The sequence below is a fragment of the Bubalus kerabau genome, chromosome 1 (genome assembly GCF_029407905.1).
Source record: "Bubalus kerabau isolate K-KA32 ecotype Philippines breed swamp buffalo chromosome 1, PCC_UOA_SB_1v2, whole genome shotgun sequence".
Classification (NCBI taxonomy): domain Eukaryota; kingdom Metazoa; phylum Chordata; class Mammalia; order Artiodactyla; family Bovidae; genus Bubalus; species Bubalus kerabau.
In genome coordinates this window covers 232,081,332-232,104,038 of record NC_073624.1, presented here as the reverse complement: position 1 = coordinate 232,104,038, position 22,707 = coordinate 232,081,332, and the positions used below count along the sequence as shown (strand labels likewise).

At 44.0% G+C, this 22,707-nt stretch overlaps 1 long non-coding RNA gene across 1 annotated transcript; it reads left to right on the top strand.

Annotated features, from left to right (window-relative positions):
* Positions 1–5,048: 5,048 nt before the first annotated feature.
* LOC129636180 (uncharacterized) lies at positions 5,049–13,834 on the top strand. Its single transcript, XR_008706743.1, has 2 exons — positions 5,049–5,163; positions 13,514–13,834. It is a non-coding gene; the product is annotated as an uncharacterized LOC129636180 (long non-coding RNA).
* Positions 13,835–22,707: the final 8,873 nt, after the last annotated feature.

Sequence of the window (22,707 nt, the reverse complement as noted above, 5' to 3'; positions counted from 1 at the left end):
GAGGACCTGGTCTAGTGCGATAGCACAGTGAAAACAGAAAGAGCCCAGAGGTCAGAACCCGAATCTTCCAGTCCGAATCTTCCAGTAGCATTGGACTATGAAAGTATTGCCTAGACTAGTCCTTCTCATCCCCTAAACCTGCCTCTGAGAAATCCACCCTCCTCCTCTCTCCCCTCCCACCATGCACTTCCACTAGGGTTTCCTTCCCTAGGATGGGCATAGGAGTCAAGCTGGTCAATTAACGACACCCCATCACCAAGGTCTATCCTGACGGGTCCAAGAATGGACAATGGCCCAAAGCTCAACCAATGAGAGCCAGTTTTTTTCCTGGGATACCTTCTTCACTGGGAATCGAATGGGATGTAATAGAGCTTGAAAGAGATGGATACAGATCTCTCCATGGCCACAATCCCCGACCAAAAGAAAAGCTAGTCAGGGGTTGGACAGAATGAAGTCACGCCGGAGGGTAGAGCAGTGATGAGATTTCTAGGTCATAATGAGCTCCCAGTGTCAGGTGCCACATTCTGGATACAGCTGCCCTGTGCGAGTGTGAGTGGCAGCGGCTCCCATAGCACCCTTTCTGAATCAGTTCTGCTGTCACTTTGGACATTGATCCTGGCTTCACAGCCTCCTGGTCTTCTTGTGCTTCAGAACACTCTGTGAGCTACCCAGTACCATTTAAGAATGTCCTTTACTGTCTAAATGAGCAAGTGTTGGTTTCTGTTGTTTGCAACCAAGAACCCTGATGCTGACATGCATGTAACCACTGTTTTCCCAGAAGACCCCAGGAAGACAACATCTCAAAATGGCGCCACATGTAAGGACTAAGCCAACTGGGGCTCAGAGGAATCAGGATCTCACTGTTTCCACGTTGGGCTCTTACTCCCTGAGAGCAAGAAGCCCTTTCCAAGAAATGATCTTAACACAGTCAACCCTTCACAGAACATCTAGCACCCTGTCACCATTCCTGCAGGCAAAGTGTTAACATCCACAAAGCCCATTCATGCCCATTGAGGTATTTCATTCTCAGAGTCACCCCAGGCAGTGAGCAGCGCAGGCCGAAGACTATTAGTCTCATATAATAGAGGAGGAAGCTGAATTTCAGAGAAATGACATACTCAAGTCACACAGCAACTTAGCCATTGTGCCTGGAACAGAGTTCAGGCTCCTTAACACCAGCCTGACATATCAAAAAGGAAATAAAACTACAGAGCTAGGAAATACCAACAACTAACATTTCCACCGTGCTGGCTATGTGTCTGACGATATGTTAAGTGCTTTTCGCACATTAACTCACTTAATCCTGCTTCCAACCCTGTGAGGTTAGTACTAGTGTGGCTCCTATTCTACAGATGAGGGAATGGAGGCACAGAGAGGTTAAGGAACTTGTCCAGAGTCACACAGCAAATAAGTAGCAAGAGCTAGGATTCAAACCATGAATCTGGTTCCAGAGTTTAGGCTCTTAATCACTACATTAACTAGAGAGTGAGGAGTGGTCTTTCTGGGGTCTAGGTACCTTAGTCTCCCCTCCATGGAGTAAGGCAAAGTTCTAAAAGGCCTGGCTATGAAGGTACCCAAAGCCCCCCACAGCTTTAGGCAAATCTAAATACAGATATCTCACGCTAAAAGCCTGGAAGGGAAGTGTGCTAACAGAGCAGGTGCTGAATTGCAGAAAAGTTAAATATGGAACGGGAGCATGGGAGGCTGCAATAAGAGCAAGAAGGGTAAAAACCAATTTCAAAACAGAGCCCCAGGCAATGATTTGGAGAGAAAAACCAATATATGTGGTATCACATAATAACTATAGCAACGCCTTCCATTTACCTCACCCATTCCTTTCGAGGAGGCCAAAGAAGTTCACCAGTTATTACTATTCTTCCTTCTTGAGGCCTGGGGCCAGCTAAGGATGGCTGAGGGCTCTCTCATTATGAGCAGGAGAAAGGGAAGCACTCAGAGGTCAATACAGAAATCACAGAGCAGTAAAGGAGCTTTCAGAGCCAAGTGTCTGGGCCTGAGAGCCGATAGGCAAAAGACAATGCATTGAAAATCAATTCAGCAAAGGACCGATTCACACTAAGCTGTCAGAAAAATCCTGAAGCTCACTCTAAGAGAATCGACCACTGCCAGTTTACCTCCTGGGAATGGGCAGAAGGAGCAGATATAGGGGGACAAACAGGAGCTGGGACATGGGGCAGAGAGTATGGAGCAGGAATGGGGAATAAGTGACAATTGAAAGACAGTGAAGTTCTCATCAGAGAAAGTCACAGGTAAAGCCCCAAGCAAGCCAAGATCAAGTATCCTCAGTGCATCTGGCAAATGATCATTCAGCAAAATGGCTCTCATCCAACTGGTCTGGGGTCCTGTGGAGTTCCTTCTGTAGTACAGTGAGCAGCCAAGAATTGTGTCTCTAACCATCTCTTCTCTCTATCCCCCCCAAATTCACCTTAGACTATAGGTACCTAGTCCCCTCTCCCCACCAAACCGACTCTCTGGAAATGATCCAATCGGTGTCATCACCTCTTTCTAGCATTATTTCTTTTCCCTTTTTATTCATCTTAAACCCAACAGGTTGGGGCTATCCACTCCTCCCCAAACAATCTCTACAGCCACCGCCCCCTACACCTTTGCTTAAGGGGTTCCCTGGATTGGAAAGACCTCTCTTGGATAGCTGATCCATTTCAGTGTGCAAATTAAAAGTCGCTAAGGAATTAAGATGGTGGTGATGGCTGTACAACTTTGTAAGGATTCTAATAATGGTTGAACTATAGACTAAAACTGGGTTTTGCCATGTGCATATTATACCCCAATAAAGATTTTTTTAAAGTCACCCAAGGGGCATTATTAGAAATGCATTTTTCCATTTCCTATCCCTAGAAATTCTGATTCAGTAAAAGTATAAGTAGAAATCTTCTTTTTTCTTTTGAATGATCAGCCCATGTGATTTCAATGCCTGGGGAACTCACCCTAAGAAACACTAATTTGCATGGAGATTCTGATCACATACCCCCTCCATCCTGAGGCCCTGCCAGACAGAAGTAAGCACTCCCTTCTCTAAACCTTATGGTAAGGTAAGACCCTAAATGAATCTAGTCTGCCTTGTAGTACAGCTTTCAGTAGACAGGCCTCTATCTTCTACTAACATCTGGAAAGCCAGGAACATGTCATCTCTCGACATCCTTTGTTTATGTACACCTTGGTTCACTCCACAGATTAGGGGTCAGACTGCACATGTTGTTATGAACTATGAGAAGACAGTGGATAAGGATGCTTTGAGGGATCAACTGGTTCAATGAAGGATGAGTGAAAGAGGGATAGACAGATGGACAGATGAATTGGATGGACGACTGAGTAATGGGAGATGAATAACTATGAATGATGGTGAGATAAATGAATGGGTGGCCGGACAGATGCATAAAAGGATGGAGTCATTTTACCCCAAAATGTGCACGTGAGTCCCACTGTTCCCAGTGCAAGACCAGCGGGATCAGGGAAACAATTCCATCGCACACACCTAAGTACAGGGGCATCACTGAGCACGTGAGAGAACTCTGGACTGGGGGTCAGGTGACCTGTCAAGTGCCTACTTTCTCCACTGTCTCCAAATGTGCCCTCATCCGAGTCATTTTCATTCTCTGAACCTCAACTATCTTACCTATAAATGGGCACTACTGCCCCTATTCTGCTGCCCCACTATGTAATTTTGAAGATTACACTATCTAACGAAGACAAAAGCTATATGATGGCACTGTCTTATGAGAATTTCTAAGGGATAAAGCAAAACAAAAAAAACTTTTAAGCATATTCCAATGACACTTGATAGTTCTACAGGTGGTCAAAAGAAACAGCTTCATACAAGCCAAATTTTGTTGCAAACTCAGAACTCCTCATACTGTGCTTCTAAAATGGAAGACCTACATTCCACTTGGGTGTAAATGTTTTAAAATAAAATAGGTTTGAGTCAGAAAGAATTGGTTTCAGTCAACAATCATTAGCTATGTGGTTTTGAACAAATTATTTTTTCCTAACCTCTAAAGTGAGCATAATAACATGCACTTCACAGAGCTAAGAAAATGAAGTAAACGATGCTTATGAAGCATCTAACACTGTGATTTATACAAAGCCCAGAGAAAATGTTCTATGTCTGCTCTCTTGTCTCCTTCGATGGAAACTGGCGTCTTCATGAGCATGTCATTAATGAATAGGTAGAGGAAGCCCCCAGTTCTGCCACTGCATGTTTCTCCCTGATCTGCATGTTCAGCACTGTTTGGAGAGACTTTCAGTTCTCTCCACCTTTCCTGAGCCAGATTTCTCATTCCAAGGTTCTACTTGTATCCAAAACAGACAAAAGCAACAGATGCATGGATTGCTCACTTTTCAAGCACTTGTTACACATTAAATTCACCAAAAACCCACTAAGCATCTATTCTCGTGTGTCCAGAGTGGTGCTGGGATCCAGGCTAGAGTCATTTTAGCACATGAGGCTTCACTGAGCAGCACTTCCTTTAAAACACAATCTCTAGAAGGCATCATAAGTGGAAAGCAAGAATCACCATCTCTACATGCCCCACTGGCTTACCCTTGTGGCTAAAGTTTCACAAGCCATGAAACTAGATTATGTAAATCTCTCCCAGGGGAAGGAAGAAATCTTAATTTTAATGATTCATTCAAATATACAAGCAGAAAAGCACTGGACTCTGGACTGGCAGTCTAGGATTCTGAGTTCTATTCTTGGACCAGTTGTTAATAGCCAAGTGACTCTCAACAAGTCCCTTCTCCTCTCTGGGCCTCAGGTTTCTCACCTACAAAATAGGAAGATTTAAAAAAAAAAAAAGGCAGGAAAATACATGGGGCTCTGGATAGCATTAAGTTTTGTATTGGAAAGATTAATGCCCCTCTCACCCACTCCCAAATTCAAGTTTACTTGGAACCTGTGAATGTGACCTTATTTGGAAATGGGGCTTTTGCAGATATCATCAAGTTAAGATCATCTTGATAACCAATCAAGATGAGCAGGGGCCCTAATCCAGTGGCTAATATCCTTATAAAACAGGCAGACATATGGGGAAGAAGCCATGTGAAGAGACAGACACAGATCAGAAGATTCATCTGCAAGCCAAGGAACACCAAGGATGGCCAGAAACCAGCAGATGCTGGAGGGGCCAGGTAGGATTCTTCCCTAGGGATTCAGAGAGAACATGGCTCTACAGACACTTTGGTTTTGAACTTCCAGTCTCTGGAACTGTGAAGTAAGTCAGAAAGAGAAAGACAAATACTGTATATTAATGCATACATATGGAATTCAAAAAGATGATACTGATGATCTTACATGCAGGGCAGCAAAGGAGACACATATGTAAAGAGCAAACTTTTGGATTCAGTTGGAGAAGGCAAGGGTAGGAATGATTTGAGAGAACAGCATGGGAAAATGTATATTACCATGTGTAAAACAGATGACCAGTGCAAGTTTGAGTCATGAAGCAGGGCACCCAAATCTGGTGCTCTCGACAACCCAGAGGGATGGGGCGGGAGGTAAGAGGGGGGTTCAGGATGGGGGGCACATGTATACCTGTGGCTGATTAATGTTGATGTATGGTAAAAAAAAAATCAGAAAAAGTTCTATTGTTTTAAGCCATCTGGTTTGTGCTACTTTGTAATGGCAGCCTTAGGATACTAACATAAATCCCCTCAAACTGCATGCTAACTCCAACTTATTGGCAGCATCTGCTTGAAGGGGTGTCTTGAGGAGGTTTTGAGGCTGCATAGGATATAGGGATTAATTCATGATGTCTTTCCTACAGACAGAAGCAAGTAGAGACCTGGGTTTTGCCATCTTTTAGCTAATTATTATGATATCTTTATGTTCATACAATATATGATTCTATAATTCTAAATCCATATACTCCTCCAGGAGTAAAAGCATTGTGAATGAGGGAAATGTGGGGAGAGAACTATTCCTTCCCCGCAAACACTGCCTCCAGCTCCTCCTGGATAAGACCAGCCCCACTCTGCTCACAGCCTGGGAGTCTGTCGCCCTCTTAGCTTTGCCTTCACCGGATCTAATCTGAGATCGGATTGGCAAAGACGTGAATAGGTTTCCCAGCTGCCACTGCCTGAGGATTATGACCAGAAGTAAACTTGATTTACAGCAGTATCATGGTTGAGATAGAAAAAAAAAAAAAAAAAAAAATTTCCTCAGTGGAGTGGAAGCCACGGAAGGACTGAGCTTCTCCTGGGAAGGATTCTGAGAAGCCAGTCTCCTGGAGCCTTTTAAGGGCACAGATCAGGACAGGGAAGCTCACCATTTCTGTCCCTCCTCTGCCTGACTGTTCCGACACCCTGGGTAGAACACAGCTAGACAGCACCCAGGATCCAAAAAGAAGGGTCTCAGTGATGGTGTTTTGCAGGCTAGGTTTGAGTCCAGTGGCCCCTTCACCCAGAGCAACCCAGTCTTTGGAATAGGGTCTTCCTCTACCTGCACAGCCCAGTGTGCCAAGCACTCCACTCACCCACCTGCCCTAGGAAGCTGGAAGCTCATTAAGAAATGAAGCTGCAGGCTTGCAGAGAGCTCATGAGCACTGTCAAAGTCACAACCTCCCTGGTGCTGTCTCTGGCCCAGCACACAGCCAGTGTACATACACACCTGCTGCTGGCCCAGACAAGTGCTCTCAGCTCCCGGATCAGGGCAGGAACAAGGGCCTTTCCTCCTGGGGAACTTAGGTCCCTCTGCATTCCCAGCAATGACACTTCCTGCCTCCAATGCACCAAACTGTGTCCAAACACAGCTCTCTCCCCTGTTCTCTTTTGTCTGCCTGACAAAAACCCCTGCCAACAAATCTGCCTTGGTTTCAAGTCCTGCCCTATCCCAAATCCATCCTCGAGGGCACCTTCCTGAGCCACAGTCTCCTGAGCCCCAGCTCAGCACCCTTAACGCTCCTAGCTCCTCCTGCACCCCTCTCCACACTGAGCTCCCACAGCAGCCAGAACTGTCTTTGAAAAACTCAACTCTGATGTTGTCATGCTGCTAGTCAAAATCTGACTTCCAGGTAAAGATCAAAATCCTCCTGCCATGAACAATGAGACTGCCTCCCCCACATCATTCCATTGAAAATACTGAATCATATAAAACTGAATTGCCTGAAAAATGAATAAAAAGACATTAAAAATACAAGATTTAACAGACATAAAATTACTATCAGATTGCAATAAAAGCTCACTCTCCACTCTGGGCCTGCCTCATCATAGATCTGTAAAGAGCAGTTTGGCAACCATCCTGGTGCACAGACCATGCTGAGCAGCACTGGGCATCTAGGTGCGGCCAGATCCAGCCTTCCCTCCCCCGACCCCTGACATCTCCAGCCTCATCCCACTACAGTTTCATCCCACTTCAGCCCTCACTCCCTCTACAGCCACTGTCCTCACCCACCTCTGGTGCCCGCCACTCACTTCCTTCTGCCTCGTGGCTTTTTAACACACTATTCCCTCCATCTGGAACTCTCTCCCTTCTCTTCATGTCTCATCCATTTAGTCGCTTCCAACTCATCCTTCAGGTTTTAGCTCACATTTATTTCTTCAGAAAAGCCTGCTCTGACCACCCATCCTACGCACACACACACATACAGACACACTCATTCCCCTTCCATCTCCCCGACCCCAGTCAGGTCAAGCTTCCCTCATCATTTGCTTGCATGGATTCCAGTCCTTCACACAATTACCTCAGTTTCTATTCATTCATCCATTAGAACAATCATTTGCTTGATACCTGTCTTTCCCTCTGCTCTATAAGCACCAAGAAGAGGGACCATCCCTCTTGGCTCTCGCTACACTCCCAGCAGTTAGCACAGGGCTTGGGCTCCCCAGGACCTTCAACAACAGCTCGGAAAAGGTAAACAGGATGTGACTGAGTGGCATCTGATCTGTCAGTGCCTCCTCCTCCACACAGCGCAGCTCCTTCAACTTGAAGCCACCCATGTTCATCCCGAGGCCACATTTCTACAAACATCTGCCTTTAGTTCTGTGTGTGTGTGTGTGTGTGTGTGTGTGGCACTGCCCTGGATCCCACTGAGTTCAAGTATCTTGGGCCTCCTCCCTGCCCATCAGCTCTTACTTCTGACGCTGCTCTCTTTACAGTCTTCACACTCTTGAAACAAACATTCACATTAATATTAATTCTGCATCCCAGGCAGCAAATCACTTAGATACGTGTTTTACTAAGCGAGGTTCTGGCCACATCTCCCAATCACACATGCCTTCTCCAACAGGCACTTGTAGAGGGCACAACTTCAGGCAGTGTGATGAATCCTTAATGGCAGCGTTCCAGGCCGGATGAGAGGGCCAGTCAAGGGAGCTTCTCTGTTTGCCTGGAGTTCTAAAACGGAGGCAAAGACCTAAACCTTAAGAGACGCTGCTTCTAAGAGCTCATCTTGCTTCAGCTAAAACAGCCATAGCTACAGGAATAAGAACCCAAACCAAGAGAACCACAATCTGGACAGCACCAGCAACTTGCTGTATGTCTCAGCTAAGGTCACCTCCCCTCCCTGCATCTTACTTTCCCACCAGTAAGATGAGATTGGTCTAATAGTCTCTAAACCCCCAACTGAGACATTTCACAAATCTGCAGAATGCTCAGATTTTCACATACTAGAACTCAGCATCATCTCTAATCATTGTATTGATTTATTCAGTAGATACTTATTGAGCCTCTATTCAGATATATTAATATTCAGGACTGGGGCTCGACAGATAAAGACTGACACAATGCCTGTCCTTCTGGCCTCAGAGAGGAAGCAGATGCTAAGTAAATAATTAATTATTGCAGTTAAGGCTGTAAGGGAAGAATGAAGGATTTCGTGAGAGCCAACAGTGTGGAGTTCCATTAGCCTGTGGAGGATAAGGGACTGCTGTCAGAGGAGGCGACATTTGAGCCCAGAGGCAGTTTTTACATGTGTGTGAGGCCAGAGAGTTCCCAAACTATCTCATATAACCATACAATACCTATAAGGTGAGAAAGGCTAGCATCAGAGAACTCTGTTTCTTGGCCCATGGGACCCTCTTGGCCTCATGCCCAGACCCAGCCCTGCCACATCACACCCCTCCCAGGGCAATGTAACTTCCCGTCACCACATCTGTCACAGGTTCCATTTTCATGTCTGTGTCTGTGCTCTCTTCCCTCTACCCTGGGGAAGCCCTGTGATGGGAGGGACCGTGTCTGTTTTGCATATCACCATGCTTCCAGCTGCGCACAGTGCCCAGTGCATATCACGTGTTAAGAGCCTGGCTGGATGAGTGAATGAATCCTCACATCACAGAGGAGGAACCTGAAGTCAAGTGGTGGGGAATGTTTTCCCCAGTTCCCAAGTTAGCATGTAACAAAGATGGGTCTCAAACCCAGCCTAAGTTTGGGAAGGGAGGTATACTCCAGGCCTCAATGTCCAGCCTCCTTCATTCAGAACAGGGTCCCTTTACCTGCTGTGTATTTTGACTTTCCAATCAAGAGTTCATTTGTTTAAAAAAGGGTATACTATTCAGTGAGATTTAAACACTGTGGCCTTACCTCAAGCTGGTTCTCATGCAAAATCCATCACCCCCCACTCTATCTTAGATATCTTGGATACCCAAGTCAGGAGACACACACAGGCACTGCCCCCACAAATGAAGATTCAAGCCCATCTGCTCTGCTCAAAGTTAGTTCTTATCAGTGGTAGACCAGGAGGCCCAGGAACCCATGCAGTGAGCCTGAGATGGGGAGAGCAGAATAGTCTGTGGTTGCTAACATTCACTGCATGGTTTGGGGCCTGGGGAATGAAGCTACAAGTCTACAGGATGTGCTTGGTGAAAACATACACACACCAGAGGGATGCTTCGAGTGGGGAGCAGCACCTAAGGACAGATGTCAGTCTTGGTTCTCAGCACAACCAGTGGACTGGTCTTTCCTGGCCACCTTCCATGAGCCCAGCCATGTGTTGATGAAGGTGGGGTGAGGGGGTGGGATGAGGAACATCCAGAAAGCAACATGCTGCTGCCAGGCCTGGGAGCAACCCAGGCAGAGGCGGGTAACCCTGGAAGGGATCCAGGCACAGGGCACCAGGCAGAGTGAGAGTTTTCAGAAGCAAGTCTCTGGGGTGGTTGGGGGACTGGGTGCTGCGTCACACCACTTTGGGGGCTGGGCTGCTCTCAAGCCCACAGGGCTTAGTCCTGAAGATGGGGTGGAGCAGAGACCAAAGGGGATCTTTCAGGGTTGAGGGCAGGGCTATTTTAATTATTGATGTATCCCTAATATCCAGCACTATACTTGGCTAATGTTTGCGGAATGACTGAAAGGTAAAGAGGAGGAAGCAGGCATGGGCCACCAACCCAGGAGGCAATCATTATAATGCCCTTGGCCGTTATTAACTGAGTATTTACTAAGTGCCGGCACAGGGCTAAGCAATTCACACCCAGCATAGTCCTGAGAGGAATACGCTGCAATCTTCATCTGACAGCTGAGCAAATATGACACAGAGCAAAGTGAATAATCTGCATAAAAACAGTGGAGCTGGAATGTGACTTCAGCTCTGCCTGATTGGAGCATCTGAGTTTTTAACTACAGTGATTTTTAGTCAACTCACCTAACAAGTTGCTCTAAAGGAATGGAGAACTTTTAGGGAGAGAGAGGGAAGAAAGGATATTTTTCCTAGGAGGAAGAAAAACACAGAGTTCTATATAAACTAGGAATGAATATAGGGAATGATCTCAGATTAAACAGCACCAAAAATAAACAAACAGAAACACACAGAAAATAAATAAATAAACAGCACCATTTCCCCCAAAGAAGCCTTCCCCGATTCTCCTTCCTAAGTGAGGGGTCTCTTCTAACACATTTTAGCACTCCTTCCCTCTTTGCAGCACTTGTTACCATTTTGACTAGACAAGCGATGGCGAATGGAGTTATTTAAATGTCTGTCTCTTCATGGAACATAGGTCTATGAGGGAAGGTGCTATGACTGATAACTCACTAGTGCTTCACCCCAGTGTGTGACATGGTGCCTATCCCATAGTAAGAGCTCAAGAAGCATTTGTAATATGAGTTCAGTAATGGTAGGCAATTGGGAAAAATTCTCATAGCACACAATAAGGAGAAATAGGAGCAAAGACAATGGAACAATGTCCCAAAGTCCCTTGAAGACCAAAGAGAAGAGCTTCATGTTGCAGCTGCTGGTCACAGGGAGCCACTGTAGGTTCTCATCTGCATAAGGAAGATAATTCTGCTTCAGATAAGAAATAAATCAGCTAAGGGACAATCTGATGCTTGAGCCCAAATATTATCAACATTCAAACCAGGCCCAGTGCTTGAAGTGACAAGGATCTTGTGAGGGTGGCGGCAGGAAAGCAGTAGAAGAGATAAATCAGAGAAACATATGGATGCGGGTTCTACCCAGAACATTGTTCATCAAAAGTGAGTAAGCAGTTAGGGACATAAATCTGGGTCAGTAGAAAGGACAAGAGGAGATATGACTTTGCCCTGGCTCTAGAAATTCTACTTTCTCCCTTTATAGAAGAGAAGATTTCACTGAAACTCAGTTGATGCCAAACAAGGGTAGAAAATATATTTCATTATCATTCCATTTGTTTCTCGGTCCTATACATGACCAGCCAGGAGTAAAAAGAATACCTTCTAAGGTCTTCACAAGGCTCTGAGTCATTTCACAATGAATCATTTACTCATCCACATCTCTAAACCTCCAGCTCTAGATCATCGACTTCGGAGCAGAACTGCCCCCAGGACAAGGCCCCTGCCCACCCTCCCCCTTCTTCTCTTGGACAGACTGCAAGAGGGAGCAGTAAGACCTCATGTGAGACTCTTAAGAGTCTTGCTTTTCATCTGGAAGACCTGGTTTCACACACCAGCTGTGACACTTACTAGCAGGGAAGCACTGGTAATATGAGCTGCTGCTGCTGCTAAGTCGCTTCAGTCGTGTCCCACTCTGTGCGACCCCATAGACGGCGGCCCACCAGGCTCCCCCGTCCCTGGCATTCTCCAGGCAAGAGATGAGCTAGAGATATATAAACTGTGGCTTAGAGGTCCACGAACCAGAACAATGGATCTGGATTCATGGTTCAGAAACATAAATCCTCCTTGAGGATTCTCACTCATAGGAATCCATAGGTAGTCACTGACTACCAGTGCCAGGCACCATGCTGGTCACTAGGAACTGGTGATAAGTGAAATTGGTGAAGACTCTAGTCTGGGCAGACAGATATGAAACAAAAATCATACAATCAAACGTAAAATTGCAACTCTGCCAAGTGCTATGAAAGACAGATTTGGGATAACAGGGAAGCCTATAAAAGGGATATTTGAACTTGTGACAGATGTCAAAGAAGTTTTCAAACCGAGGACTAAATTAGGAAAGGATACAGTTTAGGTGAAAATAGAGTATAAAAGTACTCCAGGAAGGACAGTCATGGACGAAGCACCCGTGAAAGAAACACAGTCAATTGGAAACAAGACCAGGTGATCAGTCAGTCTGAGCAGAGAAAACACAAGGGACAACATGATGGAAAATGTCCCCAAAAGACAGCCAGGGTGCAGATCATGACAGACCTTATAGCTGTGTCTCTGAGCATGTTTTACCTTGGGAAAAGTCAATGGGAAACCACAGAAGAGGTGTTTGTGGGTGGGATGGCATGGGGAGGACATGGGATAACCGATGCTCAAAAAACTACTCTGGCTGGCCTGGAAGAGGCTAGAGAAGATGCAGAGCAGTCAACTGGAAGGTTTTTTAGGGGTCCAGACCAGAGATGATGGGATATTTCATCAGGATGGTGCATGGGCATGGCAAGAAACAGATTCAATGTTTATGGAGGAAGCAGCATAGTAAGGGCTTTCTGACGCAGTGGATTGGGGAGGGCACATCACAGAAACCCTGGGCTCCTGGCCTTCAAAACCAGACAGAGTCCGTTCACTGGGAAAGGCAAACCTAACAAAGATCAGGTTTGGGAGCAGATTACGAGCTCTGGGTTAGACATATTGAACTGGCAGTGAATTTGAAGCATCAAGGAAGAAATTTTAATCGGGTAGTTGTATATGCATATCTGGGGCTCAAAATATACATTTAGACATTATTAGTATAAAGTGAGTAATTGAATCTGAGGGCGATGACAAGATCACACGAGCAGTGAGAAGTAAGGGCCTGTGATTAGGTTTAAAGAACTTAACATTTCCCTGCTTAGTTCTCATGCTTCAAGGGCTCTGCTTTTTGAAATATTAAAGGCAGTGATGATGGTCAGCTGAACTTATTCAGACTTACTCTTTCCCAGGCACTTTACATAAATCAGATAATTTAACTTAATCTTTCTTATAACATAGAATGTATGCCCAAGTTTTTCTGTTTTCATTTTGCAGATGTGGGAATTGAAGCTTAGAAATATTTTCTTTGCCCAAGATCACATAGCTGGTACATGATTGGTTTGAAGCCTAGATATATCTGATATAAAAAATATTCTTTATGATTTGTCCTTGCTTTACCCTCCACAGCTATGATGCAGAGGTACAGTTGGGACCAAACCTGAAGGCAATGAGTTTAGCCAGTGGAAAGACCTTTGAGGGTAACAGTGAAAGATGCCAACTAAACTCCTACAGCTAATGGCCCAGCCCCACATGCTCCACCTCTGGTGAATGTCCATGTCTCTGCAATGTCCTGCTTTCTCCCCACAGTAGTCCCCAGGCCAATATGAAGAATGGATGTAATGACTTCACCTCCATGTGGACAACTTACATTAAACCTCATGAGGATTCCTGTGCTATGGCAGAACAAACTTTGATCTGAAAAGATTAAATGTTTACTTCTCTTTGGCACTGAACAAGTTACTTAATTCCTCCCTGACACTATCCTTTGAAAACAGGGAAAGCAATATGCTTACACCCTCGGTTATTTTGAGGATTAAATGATATTTGACAAAGTGCTCTGGAAACTGACAATGATGATGAAATCAAACTTACATGTGGGAAATCTTGCCTCTCGAATGGATGACTTTTGGCCCCTAAGATCTGTTTGAAGCACCAATCCAGATTAGTGAAAATGAAATGATTGGCAACAGTTGGTAAAGAATTGGATCTAGGATAAAAGCTTTTTTTTTTTTTTAACTGACATTAATTGATCTTAAAAGGGGAATGAGAAGGTGATCTAATAAATTATTTCTCCTGTCAGAAAAAAAAAATTAGGATGATGAATGTGAATCAGGCTTAGTCTTTTCAAAAAGATAAGAAGTGTGTCTTGGTGGCCCCAGATAACCCCTCGTCATCACTCTTACTCTTGTTGCTACCCCTGTGCCTGGTGCTGATAATTATTCCAGGAGTGGTCAGAAAAGTAACACTGGTAGCTAACATTTAATGATTAGTGATCATGTACCAACCATGTGGCTAAAGGCTTTACCTGTGTTATTTCACTGAGTCCTTGTGGAATGAGAGGTATTGATCAAACAAAGAATCTATTGAATTGAAGGACAGGAAAGTATCAGAATTAGTCAATGAAGTCAGAGGATCAAAGGATCCTTAGAAGATCACAAGTTATCAAAACTATGTGATAAAGGAGTGTTCTGACAGAAACTGCAGAATGTTTACATTTCAGGGACTCCAAAGAGAGATGGACAGAGTGGGAGTTGGACCAACTAGAGTTAATTTTTCACTAAATCCACACCACACATACTTTACTCTGAATGGCTGCTGATCTTGAATGAGTTACACAATATCATTTCCAAGCTCTCATTCAATGTTACCAGAACAATGATACAAATATTAACAGCAACAACAATCCCAGCTCATATTTACATTGAGTGCTTAGAATCTTCCAGGCAGTGTGTGAAGTGCTTTTATGCATTTGTTTCATTTTATCCTCTCAACAATCTAATGACATAGGCTTGTATGAATCTGTTCATTTTCCATGTAAAGAAACCTAGGTTCAGCAAAATTTAGTAATTTTGGTCAAGCTCACACACTGTGTAATTGACAGAGCCTGGATTAGCATGCAAGGCTACTTGGATCTAACATTTAAGATTTTAATCAAGGACATTTCTGGGTCCAGAAATGTCATTTCTGGATTTCTTGGTCCAGTGGTTAAGAATCCACCTGCCAATGCAGGGGACACGGGTTCGATACCTGATTCAGGAAAATCCCACATGCCACAGAGCAACTAAGTTCGTGAGTCACAACTACTGAGCCCACATACCTAGAACCTGTGCTCCCCAACAAGAGAAGCCACCGCAGTGAGAAGCCCACGTATCTCAGTGAAAAGTAGCCCCTGCTTGCTGCAACTAGAGAAAGATTGCATGCTGCAATGAAGACCCAGAGCAGCCAAAAATAAAATATTTTAATCAGGACACCTATTCACATTCCTCATCCAGCCCAGAAGTCCTCATTCAGGAGCAGATGCTCCATCACGAGCCCTACGTGTTGGATGCTTTATAAGATGACATTTTCAGAGGTTCAGATGCAAATGCGTCAAGTAGGGGCAGTTTGTCACAGAACTAGGAATGCTGTCCACGGTCTTCGTTTTGGGGTTCAAAGTGTCTCACAGGTGACTTATGTCACTGAGCCGTCATCTCCCAAGGAACCCTCAGTTCTCAGAAGGATTTTTAAATGCAAGAATTAGAAAACCTAGTGAAAGCTAGGCCAAGATTATTCCCCATGGGAAACTAAACAAACTTCTTTATAGGGAAAAAGATAAAGGAGAATTGATATGTGCAAATTCACCAAGGGAAGCAATAAGAAACTCCACATGCTATTCACAGGAATAAAACCACAAAGCCTGGATTCACAATCTTTCTCTAGATTCAGTGCTTTCAGCCTTAGTTTTCTTATCTAAATAGAGACCAGTCTAGACTGAAAGATTTCCAAGCTGCCTTCCAGCCCTTACAGTCTATGATACTGTGATAAAACACTTTCTAAAGAAGCTGACAAGCATTTGGAGGATTTAAGAAATGCTGCCTTTGGAGGAGAGCTGAGTAAAATTGCCTCAGTGCCATTCACCATGGCCTTCTCCCACACATCAAGAAAAGTTGAGTTACCCAGCTCTCAATTCCAAAGGTTCCTGCAACTGGCTTGATGTCCACAGGATCCCCCTACCTCCCCTGCAGGTTTAAAGCCATGTGTAAGATGAGAAACACTGCTTCTGTCTTCTGGAGTGTAGACTGTGTGCTTCCCCATTATGACAACCTCCAAGGATACTCGTAGGTGGATGGAGATGTGAGGGTTGAACAGGTGACATGCTTACACAGATTTCACGAGGAGTCTCACTGGTCGGTCATTTTTGCCTTCCCAGCATGGATGACATCTCCCAACAGCAGCAGCCCACTTTTCCTTTGGGAATCACTCACTTTCTGTCCATATAGTTCAGATGAGGGTGACCCCATTTACAAGCCAGACCGTGGCCCATCTACATAATCTGCCTTCTGGCCACTGAGGTTGTTTCAGGGATGAGCATGTAATCCAAGCCAGGTCAAAGAGGACAGTGCACCCAGACTGTGTCTATTAGAAAACAGGGGCTTCCTGCCTATTGCAGCTGCTAAGATACAAGCCTAGAAGTAGGGGGTGGCAGTTTTTCTACTCCTTCAGGAAGCTTGCCTGAGAAAGATACCAACACAAAAGAAAGCAGATGCTGAACTCAGAGAAACTCAGATGACTGATAACAGTACATGAACACCTAGATCGAACTATGCCTGAAGTCCCACTCCACCCCCTTGTCTTCTCATTAGGTAGGCCAACAATTGTCCTTTTTGCTTTGACAAGTTCAAGTACATTCCTTTCACGTGTAAACCAAAAAGTTGAAAATACATATTTTAGCCAGAAAACAAGTCTTTATTCATTTCTGTTAACTAGGTGTTGTAGGTATAAGAGGAGGCAGTATATGTCATAGTCACTTTCCTTGAGTAATTGATGCTAGTGGCATTTTGAGATTCCTTTCAGTTAAGTTCAGTTCAGTTCAGTTGCTCAGTCGTGTCCGACTCTTTGCAACCCCATGAATCGCAGCACGCCAGGCATCCCTGCCCATCACCAACTCCCGGAGTTCACTCAGACTCATGTCCATCGAGTCAGGGATGCCATCCAGCCATCTTATCCTCTGTCGTCCCCTTCTCCTCCTGCCCCCAAGCCCTCCCAGCATCAGAGTCTTTTCCAATGAGTCAACTCTTCGCATGAGGTGGCCAAAGTACTGGAGTTTCAGCTTTAGCATCATTCCTTCCAAAGAAATCCCAGGGCTGATCTCCTTCAGAATGGACTGGTTGGATCTCCTTGCAGTCCAAGGGACTCTCAAGAGTCTTCTCCAACACCACAGTTCAAAAGCATCAATTCTTCAGTGCTCAGCTTTCTTCACAGTCCAACTCTCACATCCGTATACGACCACTGGAAAAACCATAGCCTTGACTAGACAGACCTTTGTTGGCAAAGTAATGTCTCTGCTTTTCAATATGCTATCGAGGTTGGTTATAACTTTTCTTCCAAGGAGTAAGCGTCTTTTAATTTCATGGCTGCAGTCACCATCTGCAGTGATTTTGGAGCCCAGAAAAATACAGTCTGACACTGTTTCCACTGTTCCCCATCTATTTCCCATGAAGTGATGGGACCAGATGCTATGATCTTTGTTTTCTGAATGTTGAGTTTTAAGCCAACTTTTTCACTCTCCTCTCTCACCTTCATCAGGAGGCTTTTTAGTTCCTCTTCACTTTCTGCCAGAAGGGTGGTGTCATCTGCATATCTGAGGTTATTGATATTTCTCCCAGCAATCTTGATTCCAGCTTGTGCTTCTTCCAGCCCAGTGTTTCTCATGATGTACTCTGCATCCTTTAGGTAGTGATATTTTATGATTATTGGTGAAGGGAGTGACTCATCCACTCCAGAGATAATCACATCATTCCTGGTCTTTTCTTCACTGCCCTCTGGGCTTATCTCACCTAAGCCTTCTGTCTCTGTCCAAGGTCCCATGCCTTAGTCAACTCTCAGACTCAGAGAAGATCAGACTCTTTACCCAAACCATTCAACTAATAAACTGCCCGTGCCAGACCTCAGGGATTGCCTTAATTTTCTTTCCCTTGCCCCTAAAGCTTAATTTATCTTGAAACTTTCCCATCTCTCCATTTCAATTCCACTGTCTTAGTCCAGGCCACCATCATTTCTTGCCTGGACTACTGTGACAGATTCCCTTCTTTCAATTCTGCTCCCCTTAAATTGTCTTATAGAAGGAACTTCCTAAAATGCGACCATCACTCCCTTAAACCTTCTGTGGTTTCCCAACTATACTTGAAATAAAGTCCAAACTCCCTTGCTCTCCCTAAAGACTACAGATGCTGTGATCTGCTTCCTCTCTACACTCATATCCCTTCAGTCTCCCCACCAGCTCCTCTGCCTTTCGCCCTCCGTGTCCCTTGATTTTCCTCCAGTTTTTCAAACATGCCAAGCTACTTCCTACCTCATAGCCTTTGCATGTTCTCTAATGTTCTCACTTCAGTCCTCACCCGGCTAGTTCCTTCTTTTTTTTTGAGACTCACATGTCATTTCCTCAAAAATAGCTTTGCCCCTCACCACCACCACCACCAAGTTAGTCTTATTCCCACAACCTTGGCCTTTTATTTTACCATCCTTATCACAGTTTCAAGTTATCATGATTTTTTTAGATGTATATCATGTATACTTATTTGTTTATAGTTAGGCAACCCAACTAAAATATAAGCTCCATGAAACTGAAGTCTTGATTTGTTTCATGCATTCTCAGCTTCAGGCGGGATGCCAGCCTTATGGAAGATGTACAATAAATATGCGTTGGATGAATGGATGGATAGAAGTGGAATTTTTGGGATTCTAACTCAGGTCTATTTAACCTAGGTTTCAGAAGAATAAATATCACCTGTGGGAAGATTCCCCAACTTATAGTTAGTAGTTATTTTCTTAGCTGTGTTGCATGAGATATATCACCTCACCTATTTCTCTCTGTAGAATGGGATGGCTGTGGTGTACTATGAAGCTGAGTTAGGAACTTGGTGTCCTACAGCTGAAACATCCAGAGAGAAAATAAAAAGCTCCATGACGTATACCAGGCATTATAACTGATTACATGTAGACACAGGGAACACACGGCCAGTTGCAATCCTCAACAAACTTTGACTGAAATTCAAACAGAATGGACTTTCTAACCTTTAGTTTTTAATAAAAAAAAATATTGAGGAAGGATGATGAATGTTAAGGCAATCACAGAAGAAGATATATTGCCTTCCATTGTTTTCTGCTCAGATCTATAGCTATTTCAGAGAGAGAGACTTGGTTACAAGGTAAATTTCATTTGTTTTGGATACAGAACAATGTGACATTTTTGACAATGTACTGTAAAATATGCCACATTTTTTAAACAAAGTGAGATATAATAAAAATGACATATAAGATTTCAGGGGAAAGCAATGATTAGAAAAGAACTCATAGTTCTTTCTGGACTACCTATAACATTTAGGAAAAACAATGTCTATACCCTTGCATGCATGTATAAGTTAAATAATGACAAGTGTAATTAAATAACTATTTTGTGGTTTATTTAACATCTTTCCCTAACTGGACTATAAGTTCCATGAAGGCAGGGACCATGTCTGTCTACGACTCCAGTACCTGGAAAAGATATAGCCAGGTGTCTATATAGCCAGCCTCGAGCAGAGACACAAAGCCTAGGAGAGAACAGCAACTCACACCCCTAACTTCCACCATACCAAATAAAAGACAGACGTCTGGAGTCAGACAATCTGGGCTCATATCCCATAATGGCTATTTACTAACACTATGACCTTCTGCACAACTTTAATTTCTTCATCAGTAAAGCGGGTTTAAACAGTAGTAGCTTCATCATAATTATGCTGTGATGATCCCATGCCTAGCATATAATAAGCACTCAATAAACGTTTGCAGGCACCATCCTTGCCACCCTCACCAGGTCATAGCTGCCTTTTCTTCTTCCCTCTCAGAGCCAAGTCTGAAACTTCCTCTACTTCATTCTTGGCTGCACAAGAGCTGCAGAAGCCAGGGCATTCATGCCTCTGACATAAATCAAAGGCAGATGATCTCCTTTCACTGACTCCTCCCCATAAATCAGTGCAGCTCCCTGAACAGAGACAAATTTGGATTCCAAATGTGTTCTCTAGTCTCCCTCTACTTGGTGAAAGATGACTTCTCAAACCAGAATTAGAACTTTGAGAGATGACCCAGTGCAGCCCCCTAAATTTACAGTTAGGAAAACTAAGGCCCAAAGAGGAAAATGAGAAATTCCCAGTTAGGAACTGAGAATTGCCACTTGCAGGCTGAGACAAGACCAACACCCAGAAATTCTAACTCCCAATCCCAACCCAGTGCAGTTTTTACTTAGTGGTGTAACAAGGGCCAGACAGTGGGAGCAATTGGTCCCAGATGTGGGCAGTAAGGACGTGCACTGCCCATAGAGAATTCAAAACAATAATTTTTAAAGTGACCAGAAATCAGTTCACATTTTATCATTGCCACTTGCTTCAAATTCTGAACAATTCCAGGTTCAAAATACACAACCCTCACAAAAAAAAAAAAAAAAATTTAGTTTGTCTAAGTTATAAACAATTGCTGAGGTCACTGCCAACTTTTGAAAATATGTAAGTAATTTGAAACAAGTGGGCTCAGCTTCACACAGTAATTTCAAGAGTAAATCTGTGGCAATTCGAAATTATTTGAGCTCGCTTCAGCCACAGTCGCTGTCTCCAACCCCCTATTGTTCTGGGTCAGCCAAAAAGTTCATTGGGTTTTTCCAGAAGATGTTAAAGAAAAACCCAAACTAACTTTTTGGCCAACCTAATACTATATATTTCAGTGTTTAAGCAGTAGATTTGAAAAATTAAAAAAAAAAAAAAACAGTCAATGAAAAGAAGGAAAAACAAAATTTCAGATCATTCAATTTTGTCATCCTATATAACTTGAATTTTTTCTGGAGTTTAAAACAGTGAAACAGTCAAAATGAAAACTGCAACATTTTTGTTTGGCAAGTGAAAAGTAAAGTTGAGATATGAAATATTTTACCGACTTTGAGTAATACTATTAAAAATCAAACTCTTCTGTCTTCTGTGTCGATTGTTTTAAAACCAAAAATTGAATCAAGAAAGCAGGGATTACTCCTGATCATTACATTGTTAGGGCTTCCCTGGTAGCTCACTTGATAAAGAACCCACCTGCAATGCAGGAGACACCGGTTCAATTCCTGGGTCAGGATGATCCTCTGGAGAAGGGATAGGCTACCCACTCTAGTATTCTTGGGCTTCCCTGTGGCTCAGCTGGTAAAGAATCCACTTGCAATGGGGGAGACCTGGGTTTGATCCCTGGGTTGGGACGATCCCCTGGGGAAGGGAAAGGCTACCCACTCCAGTATTCTGGCCTGGAGAATTCCATGGACTGTACAGTGCATGGGGTCACAAAGAGTCAGGCAGGACTGAGTGACTTTCACTTTCATTGCATTGTTACCACTGAAAGCAATTCTGTTGCCTAACAGAAGTGATCTTCTCCAAAGATCAAATGTGCTCAGGATAGGGTGGGGGTTTTTATATGGTAAAAGTTGGGGATACTCTTCTTATCCACTCTTGATATTCCTTCCATTTGGAGCAGCTTCACTATTGTATACCTTCATTATTGTAAAACCCCTTCCCTCGCTCCTTTTTCCCATCCTGATCCCCACCTCCATCAGAAGGAGTGGTTTGTGTGACATGCAATTGGTGGGTAAGGTACAGGAAGCTCTGACTTTTCTCTCTTCCATGTTGAGAACCAGGTGACTTGCAGGGAGTTCATCCCATCCTCTAGATGGTGAATCATACAGGAGTGGGTTCCCCTAAGATGTAGGTGAGTGCTGGCCAGGAAGGGAGAATCACTCTAATTCTGTCCACAAGCCACAGCCTCCAGTGCTAACTTTCCAATTATAAAGGTGATGTTTTGACCTCCCACCTGACTCCTTTGTCTTACCTCATTACTGATGCAGAACAGGCAGGGAAGAGGATTGCTACTTATTGGACCCCCTGGGACACCTCAACAGTCATGACGGTGATAAAGATATAACAATAGCAATATTCTTAAGCTATCCTGTATTGCAGTGAGATGAAACCAGTCAATCCTAAAGGAAATCAACCCTGAATATTCATTGGAAGGACTGATGCTGAAGCTGAAGCTCCAGTACTTTGGCCACCTGATATGAAGAGCCAAATCATTAGAAAAAACCCTGATGCTGGGAAAGATTGAAAGCAGAAGGAGAAAGGGATGATCCTAGGATGAGATGGTTAGATAGCATCACTGACTCAGTGGACATGAATTTGAGCAAACTCTGGGAGACACTGTAGCCTGGCGCGCTACAGTCCGAGGGGTAGCAAAGAGTCTACGACTTAGAGAATGAACAACAACAAAAACAACATCTTGTTTTGCATATTTGCTGTGACAGGTACAGTGATGAGTTTAAATGCATTGTCTTACTGAATCTCGCTGATGCAACTGTGAGAGAGGTTCTATTGTTATCTCTACATCACAGATGTGAAAATGGAGATGTAGCGAGTATTAAATCTGCCCGTCATCACATAAGCAGCAAATGATGGCAGAGGATGTGAGCCTGGGTCGATGATGCAGGACCCAAACGCTTAACCACTATGCTCCTTTGCTTAATGGTGGGAGAGAATCCACTTAGGAGCCCCACTTATTAGATTTAC